This window comes from Chroicocephalus ridibundus, chromosome 6 (assembly GCF_963924245.1).
Source record: "Chroicocephalus ridibundus chromosome 6, bChrRid1.1, whole genome shotgun sequence".
Taxonomy (NCBI): Eukaryota; Metazoa; Chordata; class Aves; order Charadriiformes; family Laridae; genus Chroicocephalus; species Chroicocephalus ridibundus.
The window spans coordinates 34,275,931-34,299,434 of record NC_086289.1 but is presented as its reverse complement, the minus strand read 5'-3'; the positions used below and the strand labels follow the sequence as shown (position 1 = coordinate 34,299,434).

The 23,504-nt window shown below is 43.9% G+C and overlaps 1 long non-coding RNA gene across 20 annotated transcripts in view; it reads left to right on the top strand.

Moving 5' to 3' along the window:
* The window catches only part of LOC134517972 (uncharacterized), a 132,512-nt gene that overhangs the window by 37,703 nt on the left and 71,305 nt on the right, over positions 1–23,504 (top strand). For 9 of the 20 annotated variants that reach the window (XR_010071783.1, XR_010071788.1, XR_010071793.1 and 6 more), the window contains 3 exons: positions 820–948; positions 11,308–11,462; positions 17,483–23,367. This is a non-coding gene — a long non-coding RNA (uncharacterized LOC134517972). The remainder of the gene's footprint in view (positions 1–819; positions 949–11,307; positions 11,463–17,482; positions 23,368–23,504) is intronic. The other 11 variants (XR_010071796.1, XR_010071792.1, XR_010071787.1 and 8 more) reach the window with 11 other exon arrangements.

Genomic DNA, 23,504 nt, shown 5'->3' with positions numbered 1-23,504 from the left:
TAGCCTTTCTGCTTGAATGCAGCTAATTTCAAGTTGATATGAATGAACTTAGCAATTCCATTTTGGAGATTTTTTTTTTTTTCCTGGGAATAAAACTGTTCCTTTCATCAAATGAAAACCTAACTTCACTGCCTTGAGTTTAGTCAGAGTTTACCCTGTTTTTACTCTGAATAAAAGTAGTTCTAGCCCAACCCCTGCACTCTGGATTTGGAGTGGACTCTTCATCAGGCAGAGATGAAGCATGTTTTCGTGTACTGCATACTGTCTGATATCAGCATGGCAGATACGTAAACATGCTAGGACTTGATCCTATGGCCCTGATTCTCACGAGTTCAAGGCTTTGCTCGCACAAGCTGGAGGATCAGCTGTAGTGCGTTTAATGCCAATGCAATGAACTCTGTTCCTAGAGAAAGTCCAGTAAAATCAAAAGCTTGTTAATAGAAAAAGTAGTTAGCTGTTATCATAAACGGAGCAAAATGCCAAACAAAATCCTGCTCTGCTGTTTGTTCCCATGCAGGCATTTAGCTGCCAGGAAAGACCAGTCTTATAAACATCAAATTATATCCATGGTAACATGCAAGCCGTGTTTAACTTTGCAGCATGTTAAAAGGTACACTGAAAAAAAACATTTTTGTATTTTACTGCTGAGAATAGCAATTATGACTTTTAAGTCAGCTATTCTAACTGAGTCAGCTTGGGAGTTGTTGACTGGTGAGGGTAAGGGCCAGAGGCACAGCTCCTTCCTCAGAACGCTTGTTGTTGCTAGACATTCCCAGAAGGTATTATTGCTTAAATACAGCTTGTGTTTTCTTTATCCAGATCCCTTTAACTCGAAAGATATGGCAGGTTGTGATAGCGGACTGCAGTGAAGTCCCACCTGTGCTCTTCTGCCCTTCCTGAGTGAGCAGTGCTGGCGCTGTGCAGATGCCGTGCACGTGCCCTTTTTGTGTAAGTACTGGATTCAAGGAGCCTGCTCTGTGATACGGCATCCTGGGACTGTAAGCACTCTGCTCAGGTGCTGTTTAGTGATGCCTGCGTCGTGCCAGAAAGCAGACGGTGCTTACAGAGGGGGAGAGCAGCTGGAGTAGGGAGTAGACTGAATTAATGTCTGGGCTGGAAAATGTATTGGGAAAAGTAACTGAAAGATCCCAACTTGGAGCAAAAGCTGAAGCTGAAAACCGCAGATGGTTTTCTTGTGTGTACGATAATGTCAAACCCAAAAAAGGGAGTTTTCGCGCTCTGTTGTCTGTTTAGCACAAAGTGAAAATTATGTACTGGAAAATGGAGCCCCGTGTCTGGAGAAAACAGCTATGACTATGCCTATACAATACCATATAGGACTCTGTGGAAGTTGGGCTTGACTGCTTTTGCAGAGATCTCTGAAGCCTTGAGCTCTGTTTGCCGTGGAGTGGAGGGAGGGAAAAAGCAATGGGACGTGTTCTCAGTAGTTTTTGTCTCTTAGAACCTTCATGATAATGCCACTCTGAGTGAATTGTTGTGCTAGGAATGACTTCCAAAAACCAGAAAATTCATCTCTAAGGGCAGCAGAACAGCCCATGCTGGATGTGAGGGAAGCGTCGGACGTCACAATGGCTACAGCTGGATCCCACAAAGCGTAGTGGAAAAGAAGAACAGGATGTTCTGGTAGCTGCTGTCTTGTGTGTGTCTTGAAGCAAAGCGGGTGGTGGATGCAGTAGCCTGGGTGTCTGGCTCTGAAAAGACAACAGCATCTTTCAAGAAGATACATATTTTTGCTGTCTTACTTTAGCTGTTCTTCAGGGTTCTGATTTGTTTTTTTTTAGCTACGCAGAGGTGAGACAAAGATGATACAAGATGCACTTTGTGTAGAAATTTAACAACACGTGTTCTAGTGTGTACCTCTCTTAACAGAAAAGTGGAGATAGTTTATCAGCACCACCTGTCCCCTCACTTGGATAAATCCCTTTTTAACTAACAGACAACGTTGTTGTGTAAGAGAGACTCAGACCTATCTCTCCAGCTGGACAAGGAGGGTTGGGCCGTGCTGTGCCTTTCCCGCTTTTGTACGGTGGACACAGACTGTGTCTTCCAGCAGGGTGTACAATTTGACATTGCAAGACCCAACAGTGCCTCAGTTACTGGAGGTACCGTGTTCACACTGGGGAGGATGAAGAGTGTCTGAGATGCCTGGCCACTAAGTTGCTTGCTCACTGGCCTGAGGGGAGACAGATGAAGCACCAGGCAGTATCAGAATAGCATCCTAGGGGCCTGAATCCACAGTAACTTTTTACATGCCACTTCACTGAGAGTCATCTGTTCCATCATCTTTGAAATACTTATCTTCAGATGCCTAAAATGTGAGCTTAGGAGCCTGAAGTACCTAATTTTGAGAAGAAAATGGCCTTTGTTTATGGGGAGTTTTTTGAAAGGACTTTAGTGGTCATTCTGTAAAGAACTTTGGATTCTCCCTTGGGCAGTGGTGTCCCTCGTGGGATACGCATAACTGAGTCTGTAGAGGGGTCGATGCAAGGCATATGTGCTGTATCAGTCTTGTGGGTGCTTTGGCCTTTGCTCTGGATCTCAGAGCTAGTCATGCAACTCTTCTTTTGCAGGATGATAGTATCTTTAGATCTGTCTGCTGGGTTCTTCCTGCTTTCATGCTGAAGAGGTGTGTGGGAGAAGGTGGCCAGGCGTATCGGTAACGTAATGACCTTTTACTGACAGAGGCTCACTGGTGGTGTGTACTGACAACACACTCCAGCAGTGGATGCATCTATTTCAGCAGAGCTGTGTCCCCTATGGATTAATCTTGTGGGAGCAGAAGGAAAGAAACAATACTTGCAGAAGTCTAGGTGGTGGTGTGTAACAGCTGTGCTGGTGGACACCCAAAGTCTGGGTCCAGTGTTAGCCATGGATTTCACCCCTTCATGTTCTAGTGTACTGCATGCCTGCAGAAGTCAGTTGTGTGCATGTAGCTGGGATCCCGTCTGCCGCTTTCATTTCTGCTGTGGGAAATCTCATTAAAAAGGTCCTTGAGCACTGGCTAGAACTGTGGCACCCATGCAGACACACTGGGACTCAGAGACCCCACTAGCTCAAGGACTTTCCCATAATGTTAGCAGACCTCAGGGAAGACCTACAGCACTTGGATCCTGATCTCAGACCAAACGCTTCTGTCAGGTGTCAGTGCAGGAAATTTGATAGGATTTTCCTCATCCCACCATTAAGTGCCCACTACTGGGTTGTTCTGATGAAGAGACAACAGGACCTGCTGAAAGGCTATTTTTCCATGAGGTTAACTTCAGCTTACTGGTGACAGCTATGGTGGGTGGCTATTGAACCAAGAGTGTCAAAGCCAACATCTAAAGTGACCTTTATGCTGTTTACTCAGAGCAGTAACAGACTCACCCCCGACTTCCTGATAGGGACCATCACTTATCAAGAAGTAAGAAGAGCAAGTGGCTAGATATGGAAATCACTGTGGGAGTGAGCCTAATTGAAAACATACAGCATTGTACAGAAATAATATTAATACACTGGTAACCTTTACCTCTTCTGTGGAATATGTATGTAGGAACTAAGACAGGAGAATTACCAGGAATTGGGAAAAAAGAAATATATATTAAAAGTCCATTCCAAACCAAATAGAGAACCTTTTCTTGGGCAGACAGATGTGTATAGTTTAATTCAAGTATTTCCCTAAGATTGTGCCACATGGCCCATGATCCTTTTTCCTAGTTATGCTGTAAAGTGTCAGAAATCAGTGATTTTCATCTCACTTAAGTGAAACTTTTTAGAAAAGGAGTCTAATGTAAGCTAAGGGATTAAGTAGACACTAAAAATCCAGTAAACTCTTAATTTAGTAGCTAGATATGCAGAAAGATGAATACCAATAGAAGACAATGAGACTGGTTTCCAGTCTAATTTTGAAACATAAATTAGGTTCTTACTTAAAAAATAAAGTTTATAATAAGAGAAACAAATATATATTTTAATACATGCTTTAAATATGCTTTGAAAAGTGCCTGGAATTTTAATGGATTTACCTCAGTAAGCTATGTTGTAGCATTTCACCATCTCAAACTAAGCTTGTTTTTAGCTAATGTTGACCTGGTTTTGTTCAAGAGGTTGTTTTTCTTTTAATTAATTTTTCTGCTAATTTGAGTCAGAATGGCAGCACCATCTAATCCCAGTTTTGTATTTGCTAGGAAATGTCTAGACTGGCTAGCGTAAAAGTTTTCATCCTGGAAGGTTTTAGTAAGATCCTTCTCCACTTGGTATACACGTCACATAAGTAAGTACCGAAACTGAAAGTTTCAGATGCGATACAACACCTAGTAATAAACTGTTTCAACCTTTTTTTTTTTTTTTTTTTTTAAAAGGAAAAGAAACACCATCTTTTGGCAGTGTTTCCTCTCAAACCTCAGAGACTTGCTGATCTGCCATGCAGATCTGTACTGTGGTTGCAAAGTATTAAAACAGAACTAAAGATTTTTATATCTACTCTTCCCACCCAGCAGTCACAGCTCCTTCCCCCTTCCCTGTCTGTCGGGTAGTTTCTAAAGGCGTTGAGGAGACAGGAAGGGAAGGGATACAGAACTGACCGTTGGACAGATAAATGGACACATAGTGCCAACAAGTAAGCCTCGTTTTTTCAGGAATGTAGCGTGAAAACACCTTGGTAACTAGAATGGATTGGGAATATTTTATTTCTTGTGGAAAACTGCAGGTTTTTTGAGAGGCGGGAGGAAAAGCAAGGTAGAAGCGACTGGTTTCCACATCCGATTCAGGAACTTGCAAGTCTTCAGGAAAAATGACCCATTCTCTTTCTTAAACTCAAGGTTTTTTTTTTAATGTGAATGATGGTTTTCTGTTGTCTTGTGCTGTTGTGATACATCATGGGAACATCTGGCAATGATGCATGTTGGACATGGAGTTCAGTTGTAAGAAGTGGTCTATGAAGGATAATGACATCCAAACCATAACTCCAGTAAGTCACTGGGATGTTCAATTTCTTACCAAATTTTGGAAATTTCTTTGCAATTTTCCATGCAAAGCAGGCGCTTGGAGTGAAAAAGGTCATTTTGATAAAAATCCAACTTTTCACCAAAATCAGTTCTCTTCAGCACCCTGTCCCGAAATTTGTCATGTTCACAGTGTTCCAGAACAGCCTTGCCATCTGTCAGAAGCATTTTTAGGTAACAAATTATTCAACCTAACTGTGCCCTATCCTCGCCACACCAGTTGCGCGTGTCTTTGAAGTTCCTTGGGATAGAAAAGCCTGAGGCTCCCCAATGCCTGCAGGAATGCCCAGATGCTGAAGGGGGAACCCCTGGAGCCAGGAAACAGGAATATCCTGAGGCCATGGGTGTTTCTGAAGCACCAGCCATCTCCTGAGTGGAGATGTCTTTGCCTACTACTGTAGAAAGCAAGTGTGTTCCAGCACGGAGGTAGCACTGTTTCAGAGAGGAGCGTATGTCTTGAGCTCCCTTTAAAATGGATCCTCCTTTGCATATTGTGTGTTTTGGTAGGAGGTGGGAGGTCACACCCAGACTTCCTGACAAGATCCAAACTCATCCACCCCCAGTCACTGCCTAAAACATATGAAAAGTCCTCAAATAAAGGATTCATCTCTTCCTGCCATGTGTCTTACTCACTTTGATCCTTTTTAGGATCAAAGCCTGAATTTTTGTTGTGTGATTTCAGTAGGATAAGAGGGGAGTCCCCTTTCCAAAGCCCTGTGGTTAAGGTACCTTCTGAGGAGGTGAGAGACATGGGTTTGAACGATTAATACATATCTTCTGCTTCCTTTCAAGAGCATGCTAATTACTAGACTGTGATATGAGAAGCAGACAGTGTTGCCACTATCAAAATCAGTTACTCAGCCTGGGTTTTAAAAGAAAGTGGCCACAGCCAAGTTTGAGAGCCCAGCCAGCGATGGGGCGGTGCGCTCGTAGTGTGAGAGGTAGCTGGGCTTTCTGGATCCGGGTTTTCGTCTGGAGGCGAGTTCGGTCAAGTCTCTGAGGCTGAGGGATATCTTGCGCAGGCACGGGGGGATATGGACTCAAATGCATGGACATCGCAGGCTCTGGTGGACAGGGGAACCCTTATCTAGCCATAGTTCTGGACTTACTTTTCTCCCAGTGCTGAAATGTAAATGGAACGTGTCACTATGAGAGCTGTTGAATATTTTGTCATGAGACCACTAATGAATTTGATAGCCACCACATTCACCAGTTGATGGAACAGATTTACCCATCATTTCTAAAGTTGAGTTTAAGTGAATGGGACTTCACTCATGGTTAAAGGTTTGGGGTTTTTTTTAAATGCACTTAAATATCTTGCTGGACTGGGACTTTTAACAGTGTTATTTTGTTTCCTCAAGTCTCCTTCAAGATAAGGTTTTCTTGTATTCTGAAATGATGTGGCAGAAGGCAAAAAATAATCTAGTGACTCATTAGGAAATAAACAGAGGCATAATTGCCATCTGTGTTTCAGTCCGTTTAATCTTTTCTCTCTCCAGTCATGGAAAAAAGTTCATAAAAAAAGTTGAGGTCTGGTTTTGTGATATTTTTGAGAGACGCTGCCTTAAAAAAATTACAGAAAAGAAAGGAAAAAAACCCTCAATACTGGCTCTATACATTATCTTAGACAAAATGGATTAAATTTCTGACACCCTACTCATCAAATTCTGACCTTGATTTGACCCCATTGGCTTTTTACTGTTTGATGTTCTCAAACGATTTGGTGCCACTTTTCGTTAGTAGTGCAGTTAATTTTGAGTGTTAGATAGAGATCAATAGTCATAGCTTGAAATTGGCACCTTTGGAGGAAAAATATGTTGTGTGGCAGTAACATAGATTTGATAGTACTTCAGTTAAGAAAATGGTGTACTCTTTCATTATTGTTTTCAATGACAGTATCCAGAGTGTTATTTCATTCTCCTACCAAGCTTCTGACAGTCTCTGGTAATATCTTATCTATCAAAGAGTTTTCATTCCTCTCCTTTCATGCTTGGCTTCTGGAGTGGAACTTTATTTAAAAGGTCCCTGAAATTAGAAAGAATGACCATGGCACTTCTGCTATCAAGCTGGTCAGTAAGAAATAAACCCCCCTACTTCTAGACTTGTGTCTGGCCTCCTGCTTGCCCACATTGAAATCTCTTTTAATGTGCTGGCTGTACGATGGAAGCTTAGCTGTCAGGAGGAAGTAAGTGGCCTTTTGGGTATGGTCTAGTCTTCTCACAGGTAGCTGGGGTTTGTGTATTAGCATATGGACATAAAAATGTCCATATGAGCCCTGTGATTGCTTTCAGCCTGTTGCTGCAGCAAGAGGTGGGCTTCCCTCTGCGGGGGATGGTTGTTCCTACGCTACTGCTTGGAGTAGCTATAGTACACAGCTGCTCTGGAGTACTTAGCTGGGGCCGAGGCAGTCTGCAGGGCACGGGATTTGCCAAGACTCTGCTCCTTTCTGTGGGTCCCATCCCAGAGCACCTGGTACCATGGAGGTGTGATGAAGGTCTTCTTCAGGCTTACAGCAATGCAGGTGCTGAGCAGTTGGGGGAGTTCTCAGCGTGCCACTAAAATCTGGCCTCCAGTGCAAGTGTGCCCTTCCTCCTGTGTAACTTTGGATATCCTGACTAGTTTCATCCAAATTCGACAGGTGGTTGGAAATAGGTTTTTGCCCAAATTCAATGAAATTACATACGTGGAGGTAGGCAAGAAAGTGCAGATAGGCCCAGGGGAGGAGAGGCTGTGGAGAGGGGCACCTGGGAGAGAGATGTCATGACAGTCTCAGGTACAGAGAAATATCAGCCATGGCTTTTGCCTTCTTTGTAGCAAGGAATCCAGCCTTTGGACACTGATGGATAAGGAACCTGGCTGCAGTGGTCTGCTGCTCCTGCAGCTATTTGACTAATTTTCGTGTATTTCCTAGGAAAATCATGAGCACCTCTCTTCCACTAACTACTTGAAAAACATTCCCCTGACTCCCCCCCCAAAATAAGTTTTCTTCAAAGATGAAGTAGTTTGTTTGTCAGGTGCCTTCTGAAGAGCTTTTTAAATGCCAGGCGCTAACAATTTCAGATCAGCAAGGTCTGTAGTTTCTCTTTTAACTTGGAACCAATGACAAGAATTACCTGGATGTGTTTTTGATGAGTTGATGAAGCAGGAAAGGGTGGAGCTGTGTGCAGAGTTATTCTCCTGTGCATTAGTTAATCATTTGAATTACGACAGTGTAATCTGGACAATTGTTCCTTTTATACCACCAACCTTGTGGCTGCTGCCTGGGAGCAGAAATAATCTTCATCTCTGCTGGGAGACAGTCCGTTCGGATGTACTGGTGGGATATTCAGACTCATAATTCAGAGGAAATCTTACCAACAGAAAAGCTCATCAAAGTGAACACTGTCAGTCATGGCACATGCAGCTACCCTGTCAAAGCGATTCACTTAGGCCAGGTTTAAATGGCAGATGAGGGGGAGAGTTGTCTGCTACATATAGTGTTGTTCTGTAGGAACCGGTGCTGATGGTGGCAGTGACTGGGCAGGAGAGGCTTGTGCTGGGGGCTCACTGACTCGATGGAGGCTGTTAGCAGCCAGCAGTAATTGTTCCACTGTTATCTCTGACACTTCAGTGTGTTACTGCCATCAGTCCACTTGTTTGAGTTTGTGATTATGGGAAACAAATGCACTCAGTAAAAAAGACCGCAAATATAGTAATTTGACACAATTTATTAATATCACAAGGAACCCAAGGGGATTTCAAGAGCTGTCCCTTTGGGAGTGTTCAGCTCATTACAACAGCTAGAAATGAAGGAAGAGTGTTATCAAGTGAGTCCTTTCTAGAGGCACAGTTCTTTCTTATCCCATTCAGCAGAAAGGAATATCAGTTTCTGTTTCTTACCCTCTGTGGCCTCTTCTGGCTGTTTACTTGAGAACCAAGTGCCCAAGCCACAAATCATTTTTACACCTTGGAAGCCAAGATGCCCCATTTAAAACCATATAAATTCTCATTGGCTTTGTTCTCTTAAGTCATGATACCTGACCTCGTTAAGGAAGAGAGTGGATGATATGCAAAGTAGTGGCTCAGCTGGTATGCAGGATCTTTGAGCGATGTGAATAACTGCCAATCCAAGAAATTCAACAGAGCGCTTTCCACCCCTGAAGATCTGCCCCGTGCTACTAGCAATGAAGTCTCTTTGGAGAAAAAGGAAACAGGGAGAGACTTCCAAAAGGCAGGATTGTCTTATTTTGTTAAGAAACCTATGGCATGTCATTATCAGCTCTTCCTAGGCGGCAATCAGAGGTTACAGAGTCCGAATGCAAATACAGACTGCAGGGAAAATGAGAGAGCAGCCAGGTCCCATTTCCAAAGGATTCCTGTATCTTTGAGTAGGTACCTCATCAGAGATGGCTGTGAATGGAAGTAGTTGTGGTTGGGGCAGGTGCGCCATGATGCATTTCATGAAGAAGTGAGGACTTCTGTAACAGGGACAGGCGTCTGAAAATACTAATATTTTTCTTTCTGCTTGCTTTACTAGTCAACCTCTGGAGAGAATGTGCAGATAAAACAGGAAAGAAATACTTCTCTGTGACTTTCTAGCTGTTTAGCAGGGGAGCAATGGCTGAGTGATAGGATAAAGACTGCTGAGAAGGTGTGTTGTAGATACTCGTGACTCATGCTCTTTGCCTGACAGCACCTCTGAGGGCCTGCAGATATGAAAGGAAGTTAGAGCTTGTACTAAGGAGCTTCATGCTTCTGTTCTCTGACTCAGGTCTGGAAGTGCTTTGTGTACTGCTTCCCTGACATTTATCGCCTCCTGAAGGCAATTGCGTTTTCAATAGGCCTGTTCTCCTAACCGTAAAGCCCCAGCCTGCTGTCAGGAAGGCTTGGGCCTATCAAAGGGATGTTTTAGCAACCTGAGTTTAATCTGCAGCTGCCTGGAGAGGTTTTCCCAATGGTAACGCTGGGGGCGTACCAAGATAGCAGCTTCTCAGATGCGTGGCTGGGGTTCATACATCATCTTATCTAGGGAAGCCCACAGGTGTACGTGTACTCTGAGGGGAGGACTGAAAACTCAGGTTCCTTTCAAGGGTGTATCTTTGTGGCAGACTCCTGCTGTAATCAATCAGCTCATGATAAATTATAAATTCCTCTCCTAGAGACAAAGCCTCAGTGGTGCTGTGTACCAGCAATTCCCTTTAGCTTCAATGGCAGCTGCAGGTGCTGAGCGTCCTGGTCACATCTGCGAGACGTTGGCCCCAGGCCTCACCTCCTGCAAGGGGTGGCCATACTGTAGGTCCTTACTCTACAGCCAGGCGTTCCTCCCTGGCAGATCCAACTGCGTTTGGTGGACACATGCTCCTTGGCTGGCCTCTGTTACTAGTGGAATAAAGTGACCTCACTGCTTTAAATCCAGTTAAACAGCAGGACAAAGATTTAGTAAAAACAAACCTTTAATAAATCTTTGTATATCTTCTTCACATACCCTCTGTGACTCATCTGGGTCCCTAAGCAGTTGCCTTCCTTCCCAAGTGCAGTTTTAAACCAAAAACAAGGCTCAGGCCTTACCTCCCAACAGCCATGAAGTGTATTTTGAAAAGCACTGCCAACTGTAGCTGCTTCTGCTCCTCTTGTTTACACTTTTCCTGACTGATATGTGTCAGTGCCAATGTACATTACTCCCGAGTTATTCTAGAGCAGCTCCAGAGCTGTGCCAGGCAGTTTTCCCAGGTTATGGCACCAACTGTTCAGAGAGGTGTTTAACAACCTGCTTGACTGTACATTTAGGTGATGACATTGATTACTGAAGCAACACATACACTTACAGGTAAGACATACTTAAAAATGTCTTGCTCAGTTAAGACTGGAGCCTTAATCTACTCTGCACGCTGCAGTTTACCAGGAAATTTGGATTTGGTCGCTGGGTTCAGTGGAAGCAAGAGCAAACTCCAGACTACTGAAGAGATGAATGAAACAGTAATCACTAGAAGACTTTGCAGATGAGATTTGATTGCCTTGCTGAATCTGGGGATTCTTCACGGATGGGATCTGCGAGAAATCCCTAGCAAGCTGCTGGTTACATAAAATTGCTATTAATAGTGAATTATTTTGAGAAAGGAAGTGACATATTGTAAAAGTGTCAAATGATAATGATATGGTATTTGGTAGAAGTAATGTGATGTGCATTTGCAGCCTGGATTGTTAGGCACTTCTAGGTTTGCTAGAAATTTCAGGTACACCCTTACTGTTGGCAAAATGTGTAAGTAAACTAATTTGAACAGGAATCGCAAATTCAGAAGAAATGTCTAATTTGTTTTGTTACTAGGACTACACATGTGCTGAAAGAGTTTGTTCCGGTTTGTTAGAGCCAGATGTAAAAATGCTGCATCCAGCTATCTCCATCCCCTGCAAACCGCCTTCTGTGAGCACCTTTCCTCCTTGTCGCCCTCTCCTCTGAGCCCTCTGATCTCTGCCGGGCTGGTGAGTGACTGCTCATCCTCTCGCCTTTACAGACCTTTCCCTCAAGGTGCCCACCCGCTCTGTAGCTGAGGGCAAAGCCTCCCAGTCTATCCAAATCTATAGTAGTGTGTGCCTGGTGTATACCCATATTGGTGTGGCATGGTTGCATTCTTTGCATAACTGTACAGAAAGGAGCGTCTGAGTGTTTGTGGATCTGGAAAGGATGTTTTTGTGTGCGCACAACTGGTCTGTGGGGCATGAGTATAACAGTTACGCAGTTTTATAGAGTGTGAACAGGATGCTGGGAAGCTCCGTGGTGCCTGTGATATTTTATTCGAGCTGTTTTGGTCTAGGACTGAGTTTGTCTAAATTGTGGTGATAGCCGTTTTGAACAATGTCTTGCTATAACGTCCTGGAGCTGATTGTAGCAATGGGATAAAACAATAGATTGTGAGAAGCAGAGGAAATACTGGACTTTAGTGCTTCTAGGAATAATAAAATGTCTGTTCTGCAGTATGTTTAGCCATGCATACAGAAACAAATAATCTGTGGGCTTGTTTAATGTTTTCCCAAGCTTTTGTTAGGATGTTAAAGGTAAAATCTTGGCCATCTTGAAGGCAGTGGGAAACACTACCTTTGCCTCTCCTGAGTCAGGATTTCTCCCTTACTTGTGTACCTGCTGTAATTGGCAAATCACCAGAAACCCCATCACAGCTAAGCTAGGAGAGCAGAGAGAAGCAAGCATCTGAGATGTACTTTCTAAATAAAATGAAGTGCCCCCAGGCAGTGCTCAGGGGTGGGTGTTGTACCCGGCCACCCTCAGTCCGTCTCCACACTGAGGGTCCCCTCAGCAAAGAGGTGGGAAGAGCTAACAGGAAACATGGCTGCTTGAAAACGGGGCTCAGAGGTGGTAAGGGACTAACGGCAGGCCAGGGCCAGAGCTGGGAAGAGACCCTGTTGGCCTGGCCACCTCTGATTGTGTAGCAGTCTATATGTGCAAGGAATTGGGGTAGTACAACAAGTAAGTAAAGTAATATTAAGTTAAATGCATTCCAGAAGAAAGCAATTTCTGCTCCAAAATCCTAACAAACAAACAAAGCAGAAAAAACCCACCAAACCTCAATTGCCCAGGATCTTGCTTATGATATGTACCTAGTGCTTGGAAATTCTCCAAATTTAAGTGACAAATGTTTGGAGCTGCAGTATGTGAAATGGTTCCACACCTCCTTTCTGAGCAATGCAAACATGGAACGATTTGACCGCATGCTGCTTCAGCTCAATCACGGGCTGGGAATTTCGTACCAAGTTTTAGCCTAAGAGCAGTTACAACAGCGTAACTTATAAATCTCTCCAAGATCTTAAGAAGATGCTACCGATCTCCAGATGATGGCCTCTTAGATAGTATTACTGAAACTTTCTGGAAGTAGTGCAAACCAGGAGGGAGCAATTAATCCTTGGAGTAACCCCATTTACTCTAGCAGCTTGGCCCTGAGGGAGTAGGAGCACTTGATGCCTGACAGCAGCCCCAAATGTCAGTATTTCTCCCCTTGTTGATTTGCCTGCTTGCTGTGGTAGATTTCATGCCGTTATAAGCTGTTTATGTACAGCCTGATCAAAGTACTTAATGACAGGGTTAATTTCTACATATAATGAGGAAGTCAAGACAGGAGACAGGTACTGTGTAATCAAATTTTTCATTTTGGAATTTGTTTCTCTTCATGAAGGGCTTAGCTTTGATTTTATTACCATTAATATCTGCATTTACTGTTCTTTCTAGTTTCTCAGATGAGCTAAACCTACTGCGGAAATAGCAGAGGCACTGAATTGTTCCAATCGCTTCCATAAAAGTATGATGATAAAGTAAAAAGAGTCTATAACTTCTCTGCAACAAAATGCAGTTTGGTTTGGGGGACAGTTCTGAATAAAATTACACTTCTTAAATAATCTACGAGGGCATCTGATCCTCTTTTTATGACTCAGTAGGTATGTGCACAAACATGGATGCTGAGGTATGTGTGTACGTAGCCAGAGAAAGAGACAAAGATCATGTTAACATCCATAAATCTTATAGTTCATGAAGCGCGTGTCTTCGGCAAGACTTTGGAGACATAAATGAATCCCCACAGCATCCCTTTGGAAGAGTTGATGGCGAAAAAGACGTTAACAGTTCGTTCTTATTTCTCAAAAGATGGAAATGAGACATGGAGCGTTAGATCTGCATTTGCCCTGCTCATTTTGGTTTTCATTCTTAGATGCACTGAGCACTGTGAATATTTCTGGACATTCAAAAATACAGGGGTACAGAAGTAATGGAGGCCTTAGAAAATACGGCTCTCGCTGAGGTAGCCAGCTTCAAGAATCAAGCTGGAAGTGGAGACGAAATTAAACCTGGGCATATTCAGTTTACCCTGCGTCCACCGTGTTTCTCTTTTACTAGCACTCTGTAAATTTTAGAAAAACAGTGATGTAAAAGTTCATGTGATGCTAAATTCTGTGAACCACCGTTAGCCAAGTTTTCTTCTAGCTGAGGTAGAAATCTTTCTTTGTGAGGGAAGTGTGCACCTCTATGAGCACCGCTGTGCAAGCTGTAGTTTGCGAATGCGGTGGGAGGCTTTGCTTATGCTAATTTGGGCTCAGTCATGCACCTTCTTTTCCTCTTTTACATGCAAATAGCAGCTGTGTCAGTCTCTGGGATGCCTGCTTGTTCCTTTAACGGAGAGATTCCAGTTCATACCTTCAACCAGTGCATTTGTGCGTGGGCAGAGGTATAGCGCAGTGGTACAGTTGCTGACAAGGAAAGAGCTGTGATGGAGATTGGAACAAGTTAGTGAAATAGAGAAGTTTTGAAAGAAGACGCTGAGCTCTTCTGGAGAATTTTCATTAATTAAAAAAAAAAGGGGAGGAGAGGGGAGAACAGCAGAAGACTACACAAAATGATAATCCGTGATCCTGCCCCCGTAAAAAGGGATCTCTTGATTGCCAGAGGGATCCATTTCTTTCTTCTGAACCTGAGGGTTCAGGCAGCAGCCATGGGGCTGTAGCGGGTCAGCCACCAGCCTGCACAGCTGGGACAGTGGTGGATTGAGTGCAGGTGCTTTGGTTCCTCACTGAGGTGCCCTGGCACTGAGGGAGCTGAGGTCTCCTGCTGGGAGCCATGGCAGTGCCACGTTCACCTGGGTTCTGCAGGCCCTGTGCCCCAGAGGGTCCTTGGCCTCTCCAAGCCGCTGGCTGCTCTGCTCTGCCAGCATTTTCCATGGTGGGGTGAAGCGTGTCTGCGCTGAGGTTCACGGTACTTGCTTGGGGCCAGCAGGCAGATTGAGCAGAAGCAATTGAAAAGAAAGCATATTGATGTGATGTTATTTTCTCCTCTATCTTCAGCCTTCTCTGCTTTATGGTTGCGGCTACCTGAACCTGGCCACTACGTTACTGTGACCTCTTCCTCTCCTGTGATATCTTCCTCTTCTGAAAGGCCATCCCTCCTCTTGTGTCACAGAAGTCAATGCAAAATGAAATCAGATAAAATTATTTCCATAGCATCACTTTGGATCCTACTGAACTTGCTGAAGAAAGTAGGCATTAGTTCCATGCAGGCCATGCAATGTAAGTGGTGTACAACAAGGACCTGTTTAAAAGGGTGTTTGATTTAGGGTGCAAGGTTTTCCAGGAATTTGGAGTGCAAAGTTTTCTAGGAAGGTCAGCTCAAAGAAATATGATGTCCCTGTGAAGTTCTCAATTGAGTCTGTAGGCGGCTTGCCACGGGGTTTTCAGAAGGTGACAGCTTGCCTTTCAGAAAGCCCTGGGCAGCGTTTGTCTGTTCTCCCCCGAGAAGACTGCCTTGATGTCAGTGCCACATTGGGACTCAGTGTACAGGCAGGACTCAGCGTACATCCGCTTCTTTGTGTGTGTCCATGGACATCCTTGGAGGCTGTAACATAATAACTGTGAAACAACTTGTGCTTCAGCTCCCCTTTGATCTGGTTTATAATCTTCTTAAATATATAGATATAAAATATAATATATATATTCAGTTGCATGAGGTTCAACAATGCCAAGTGTTGGGTCCTGCACTTGGGTGACACTAACCCCATGACATGCTACAGGCTGGGGGACGAGTGGCTGGAGAACTGCCCGGCAGAGAAGGGCCTGGGGGTGTTTGTCGGCATCTGGCTGAATATGAGCCAGCAGTGTGCCCAGGTGGCCAAGAAGGCCAAACAGCATCCTGGCTTGTATCACAAGTAGTGTGGCCAGCAGGACTAGGGAAGTGATCGTCCCCCTGTACTCAGCACTGGTGAGGCCCCACCTCGAGGGCTGTGTCCAGTTTTGGGCCCCTCACCACAAAAAAGACATTGAGGTGCCAGAGCGGGTCCAGAGAAGGGCAACAAAGCTGGTTGAGGGGTCTGGAGAACAAGTCTTATGAGGAGCGGCTGAGGGAGCTGGGGGTGTTCAGCCTGGAGAAAAGGAGGCTGAGGGGAGACCTTTTTGCTCTCTACAACTCCCTGAAAGGAGGGTGTAGCGAGGTGTGGGTTGGTCTCTTCTCCCAGGTGACAGGTGATAGGACAAGAGGAAATGGCCTTAGTTTGTATAGTAGGAAAAATTTCTTCACTGAAATGGTTGTCAAGCGTTGGAACAGGCTGCCCAGAGAAGTGGTTGAGTCACCATCCCTGGAGTTATTTAAAATATGTGCAGACATGGTGCTGAGGGACATGGTTTAGTGGTAGATGTAGCAGTGCTAGGTTAATGGTTGGACTTGATGATCTTAAAGGTCTCTTCCAACCTAAACGATTCTATGATTCTGTATGCCCTCCGTGTGTGTGCAAGTGACAGAGAGTGGGATAAGGGGAAGAAACACATGTACATGCTTCAGTCATACTGCTGAGTGAAAGCAATGCCATCTTTATATAGGGAAGGCCCTTAAACACCTCTCTAGCCTCTCCGTTGATCTGTGGGGAAACAAGGCTGTGACCTGTAGGGTTTCCATTGACTTCAGGTCTGGTAACAATTAATTAAGTGGGTAATATATTGTGACACAATAGGATGAAATCCTGGCCCTAGTAATGGCAGTGGATTTTGGTATGTATTTTGAAGGTATTTTAGGATTTCAGCTGTAGAAATTAGTGGCAAACTTCATGATGAAATAATCTAGTTATTTCCTGTCAAACAGAGGCTACTCAGAAACATGGATATTACAGAAAATGCTTTTCAAATGGAAATTTATCCTGTTGCAAAGGAACATCTTGAGCAGTTGACCCCACAAAGTAATACATGCATATAATAAAGTTATTGCCTGTCTATTTAAAACTTCCTTGTAACGATGTGGGTGGATCTGGTTATGCCGTTCTCCACCATAATGACAATTTACCCAAAGCAACTTGATGCCTGGCCTAAATTTTGCAAAAATATCTGGTCTTTAAAACCTTTGAGAAAGGGAGATATTTGCACCTGACATGTCTACAAGTAACGTAGATCAGGTTATTGATCGGTCTTGTATATGTTGTTTTCCAGTGGGAGGACGAGATGGAGAGGCCAATCCATTACTGCAGCTATCTTCCACTGGAAAGCAATAGCGCTAATGATACAGGTTTTCAATAGCTGATTTATATTATCCTGCAGTCAATAAAAACTCATGATTTTGTCACTGCATTGCTTAAAGCAATGCTCCCAAATGCTGGCAGGCCCCAAATCTGACCCTCTGTTAACACAGCTGCTGTCTTACAAGCAGGTGAAAGCTTAACAAAACCCCACCAGTCCTCCAGAATATGGTCTGGACAAGCTTTTTGCTCGCTGGTCCTGTGAGCCCCCAGCTGGTATGAAGCTTGTTCCAGTGAGCGATTCCTGCAAAGACTAGCTATGGCTCCACTAGCTTTTCCCATGCACCATGCCACTCAGGGGGGAAGGATGAAGGAGCTATAGTCCCTTCCCTGGGCAAATACTGCACTTAAAACCTCAGTGACTGACTGCTAATTTGGCCGTGATTGACGAGAAATCTGTGTCGGTGGCTATAAATGAGAGTCAGTAACTGGGTCCTGTCTTCCTCCTTCCAGTGATGTGAGTGCTTTCAGTGCCACAGAGGAACTGTTTGATGAATCCAGCATGGTGCAAAGCTCCTGAGGGAGACAGCGGCAGCAGCGAGGAGCTCCATTTGTTAGAGAAAACATTTGACAAGCCGTACGAGAAGCAGCCTGAGCGGTCAGTGGGCACAGTCCCGTCCTCTCTTTCAGTTGTGTTTGAACACAAGAGTGGTCCCCTCAGAGTGGGCTCTCGTAGCAGGTCAGCTCGGCTCAGGATGTGCTGGTGGTTCCCAACAACACGTGCAGGAGGGAAAGGCCGCGTGCGGACCAGCCGTGCGCTGGCAGGAGAGCACAGAGGTAGTGTGGAGGTTTGCATGGTCAGATGGGCTGACATGGAGGGACAGAGAGCGTATTTTTGGGTTTGTACACACCCTGTTTTCATGCAAACATTTCATGCAGATTTGTAACATGCAATAGCTGCCAAGCATCTTTTACATAGTCACAGTCTAGTGACTGAGGGATCCACTAATTAAGAAGCCCCTAATTAGGCTTTTAAATGATAAACTGTAATAGCTCTAGTGCAGCTGTTGTAAACTATAGAGTAAATTATACGCAGTTGAAAGAGGCTTTAATTACGTATTTATATAACAGACTTTAAGGACTTCGAAAGATAAAAGAATTTTTAGTATCTGCAATTAAAAAACAAAGAGAGTAACAATAGAGCTCTTAAACCAATGAAAGCAAGGAAATTCAAAGTTAATCTGAAAAGCTGCACTGGTACTTTCTTTTATGCTCATGGCGTTCTAATTTTGGGGGGGTTGGTTTTCTTCTTTTTTACTTTCATAATGGCTGAAATAAAGAAGTATTGTCAGTTTATGTCCCCTGCTCTCGATTTCCTAGCTTTTATAGATCCATGTACACCATTAATGGTACTTTGGCGAACTTTCTGTGGTTTCATTTTTGCAGAAATCCAAGCAAGATGACCCTTATCAGCAAGCTTTTCTCCTTGCATCCTGATTTACTGAATGGTTAGTTGTACACATGCCTTTGTGAAGTCAACAGCTCAAAAATTGGTTGTACTGGGCCCTTGGAGGCCATGTTCAGGCCAAATCTAGCCTGCACACTGTTGGTGCAGTTTTGGCAGCCATTCACCGTGCTGTGCTTACCAAGTGGAGACAAGGTTTGGATGTATCTGGGACTATTCAACTATTTGGAGATTGCACTCTGGGCTTCTTTTTCACAGGGCTCAGTCCTGCTCCACTGAAATGGAAGAGAGTTTAGCCCTTGCCCACCTTTGTGGCTGGACCAGACTGCACTCTGTCTACCCCTTCAACATGAGCACTGCTCCTCTTGCCCTTGCTCTGCCTGAAAGCTCCTCTCTTGGTAACCTCACCAGTTCTGTCTCTAAACTCATATCTGCCCTCAGCCTCCCTCGTTTGCCCAGCCCCGTTTGCTGCCCTTCATTGCCACCTCCCATCACAACCAACACTGATGCACTGCAGTGAACAAATGCCTCTTTACAGAGAAATATGTCTCTGATGCGCCATCCATTGCCTGATGGCTTTGCTCATCTGTTGCCAGTTCTTTTCCTTTCTTAGGTTACTGCTGCTCAGGATGGGGCTGTGCCTTTTGTGCCTGTGTGGTGCCTCCGCACAGAGGATACAGACATCAGCGACGTGCAGAGAGCTCAGTACCTTTAGCTGCTCTCAGGGACTGGCCTTCACAGCTGTAGGACTCAGCAGCCCATGACAGCCCAACAAGGTAGTGCTTTTTGCTTATTCCAGCCACATCCAAGTATTTTTATCTGGAAATGTCACAGCAAGGGAAATAAGGAATACAGTTCTCATAGTTAATTTTTATGGCTGATTAATTAGCCCAAAGAGTATTAAATTGTGCTAATGTAGTTTGCCTCTTCGATGCTGTCTTTTGACTTCAATGGAACTAAATACATGCTTAAAGTTAACTACATGCCTAAGTGCTGTGGCGAATCGGGGCCTAGGGCATTAATTAGAACTTGGCTCAGATTTACTTTCAAGGCTTTCCCCCCTCTTTTTTTTTTTTTTTTAACTCTTCAGCGCTCAGCAGTTTAATTGGTATGCAGATGTTCCCCTTTATTGCTGGCAGAGGCCTCTGTCACTGTTCTGAAGGTACTCAGACATCAAGGCTGGTACAGTGGGCAGGAAGAAACCCCCCCTGAAGGCTTTCAAGCTTTGTGGGAAATAATGATGTATGAGACAGGGATTCCTTTGGAACCTGAAGGGAACATGACAGACAGAATAATATGGGAGGAAAACATTGTCTTCACAATTGAGACTGATGGTCTCATCTTGTCTCCTTGTTATTGTTACCAACCAAGACTGAGATGAGCTTTCTTATGAAGAACTTCATTTCGTGGCAGGTTCTATATGTTGGACACACTGCGCTCAGTGGTAGCTTTCCATCCAAGGTACAGATATTGACAGGCTCTGAGGAACCCTTTGGGGTGGTGTTTTAGCTTAAAACCTAAAATTCCTTCCCGCATTGAGATGCATTTTGTCAGGAATGACAGTTACAATTTGATAATCTTTTACCTCTTTGCCTGCCTATCTCAAACAGCTAGCTGGAGGGGAGAAACCCAGAGTTGTTGGGGACAGGAGTGTCAGCTTTATGAATCAACTTTTCTCGCACTTTATTAATTTCACTTTCCAGTGGTTAGTGCATGTTTGCAAGAGACAATTGATTTGTACAGATCTGTGGAGGATGGAGCAAAGCTGGAACTAAGGGAGGAGTGCAAGTTGACAGCAGTGCAATAGCTCTAATTGGCAGATACCAAAGACTTTTTACAGCAACTTTTCTTCTGCTATTTAGGTTAAAAATGGCCCTCAATTTGTCCTCCGATCGCCACGTTCAAAAATAAGTGTTTTCATGTATATTCATTTCAAATGGATTAGCTTGAAATATCAAACACTCATTTTCTATACTTGTATTTTCAAGTTAGATGATTCAAAATCCTGTTGTGCAAAGTACAGGAAGATGGCTGTTTCTGAACTCCTCCAGAGTAAAAGCTGTCTTTCAGGGGACACTTTGCACATGTGAGATTTGTGTTAGTATTTTTTGGCACCCACAGTTTCATCAGAAATGCATTTCAGCTAATGGGAGGCAGAAGGACTAATACACGTGCTGCGTGTTGTGGGTGCAAAAATGCAAATGGAAATTACACCCACCACGGAACGGGCTAGGAAAATGTACATTCCTGGATGTGAGCAGGGCAGGTTAGGAAACATCATCTTCCTTTTACAATTGGCTGTTACTCTTTACATTTCTGGAGAACTGGGATCTTGCTGTTAATCTTACAAAAATAGATGCTGTGGTGAAGCCTCAGGCATGAATAAAATTGGATGTTAATCTCAAAGCAGATTTTTTACAGCTATGCACTCAGAGCCAGTGAATCCAAATGATTTTGGAAACCCTGTGTTTGTTACTTATTTAGATCAAAATGCCAGGAGGAAAGAGGTCGGTGGTCCAGGTACATATTGTAACATTTGGGGCTCCTTAAAGTTGAACAGATAAGCGCAGCAAACATTAAACATCTCTGGCTTGACACAAATAATAGGCAAAGCTGAAAAAAGCCTGCTGACAAGAGGAGTGGGTGTTGGTGGGTGACTTGCTGCAGTTTTAGAGCTGTTAAGTGTAGGTTTTTTAGCATTTTCATTATTTAAAAGTGGAGTGGTAGTTTCTTCACTCCCTCTGAAAAGTTACTAATTTACTCTGAAATACAGGGTAACCCACAATGATTTAACAGATTTGTAATGTGCTTTACAGTGATTTCAAGTAACAGACACCCTCCTTCTCTCCAAGCTTCCCACCGTCTCTGCTCTGCCCTCGCTCCTTTCTCTGTGTACATCTGGACCAAAATGCAAAGCAGGGGGTGCCCTACGTGTGGCTTTCATCCTTCTAGCTCCAGTGGCAACAGGTTGGGTGGCTTTGACCACTGGTGCTCATGCAGGTTTTCCTCGTTCCCTGTGTTCAGAAACAGAGGCTGAGTTAGCTACGTTTGGATGTTGGGAATGGCATCCCAGAGCATGGAGTGGTTAAAAAGCTGCTGCTCTGCAGGTACTGCTGCAAGTGGACAGGCCTTCCCCGATGCGCAGAGGCTGCCTAGTGTGTGGAAAGTGCTTAGCGGAGCATGGCTGAGGACCATGATTAAAGTCCCCAGGATGCTCCTGGAATACAGGCAACGTTAAGTAATCTGCAGTCGTCTGTGTCTGATTCAGAGCAGGCAGCTGGATTATGTTCCCAAGGGGCTGTCCAAAAAGATGGGCAGCCTGCGGGGGTGGTAGGCGGTCAGGGGATTTTTCTCTGGTTGTTAAGCTGAACGGTTCTCAGCTATCTCATGCTTCATCCCACTTGTGCCTACGTATTGCTGTGCTGAATAACTGTGCCTATGGCAGGATGCTTAAGCCGGAGGGCCTTCGCATGACTGACATTTAAATTTGATGGAGCCTTGCTGAGAAGGAGCCGGCCTTGCATTTACTCAGAGAGGTCTCTGGTGGTTTGTGGTAAGGAATTGGGACCTGGGGCTGAAGCCACAACCTCCAGGACTAAACCACAGAATTTACACAACTGCCAAGGCCTCCCCATTTGCCTTCCCAGCCGATGGTCTGTGTCACCACACAACTGCTGCTTTTCTCCCTGCTCTTGTCATTGCTGTTTGAGGGAAGAATCTATTTTGTTTAATACAGCAATGTTGTCTAGCTTAGTTTAATTCTATTAACTGCTGATCATTTGTTACTATTCAGTGCATCCATGCATTTGTTTAGGTAGAAATACTTGAATGGAAAGGTAGATGGAAATGCTGAAAAGGTTCTGGAGGACTCCAGAGTTTCTTTTGCTCTTCTTTTTTCCCCTGTTCTAGGAGGCCTGGAGAACGCTTATCCATTCGTAACAGAAACTATTCAAGATCTATGGCCCTGAAAGGTCACTGTAAGTTTCTATTGCTCTTCTGGTGTGACTGGTATAGATCGTGTCTTCTAGTTTTCTAGCAAACTTTAAGGAAGAAAGCTTTTGTTACAGGAGAGATGGTAAGTTTGTGCACCCAGCCTCTATTTGGAAGAATAGTTTGTTGTGAAACCTTTCTTCTTACAGGGGCCTGAGCCAACTGCTTTTGATCTGGCAGCTTACAGTGTGGGTAAGCGTGGCCATATTAGCCTGGAGAGATGTCACCCTCAGGGATTCGCATATGTGACTGTTCTTGACCTGAACTGGAGAAGGGCCAGAGTTTGTTCGCTTTCACTTTCTGTCACTGAGAAAAATTAATGCTGTTCTACAAAACCTATAATTTCTTCCTTTCTTCCCAAGTAGATGATGACTAAAGAAGGCCTGAACTGAGTAGAGATATTCTTATATTTACTTGAAATGAATGTAGCTCATAACTCTTATTTTAGCACCAATCTGGAACACTACTGTGAACAGATTTACAATGTCTGCCTGTTCCTTACCTTGGCATTCTGGCATTTATGCTCATTCTTGCACTGATACTTGGGAGTTTAATGAAGCCAAATGTCTGAAAGGTGAGTAGGTAAAAGGTAGATACTTTCATATACAAACCTATTCCTTTTGTGTGCTCCATAATCTTCTTTTAGTTCTTAAATATGGTTTTATTCTTCTGATACTAAGGGTCTCAGCACTGATTTTTGTTCTGGTATGTGTGTCATCAGCAGAGTTATTAGCTGTGCTCCAGTTGCAGGGTCCTTTGTTGCTGGATTGAAAAGATCTACTAACTTCAACCGCGTGTTTTTAGACTAGACACTTAAAAAAACCCTTTACTTGTGTTTATAGAAGAACAGATTTAATCTGGAAGTCATTGAGAGAAACCAATAAAGAACTTCCTTGATGTGATTTTTGGAGTTACTCTGTGGAACTGAATTGCATGTTTTCAGGTATTGGACATAAGGGCACTTGAAAGCATAAAGAAGGTTAAGTGTAGATGATAATGAAAATGTTATCAGTATTTATAGGTCAGTCAGTAGTATCAGTATATTAAAGTGATATGAAATATCTCTTTGATTTCATGGAC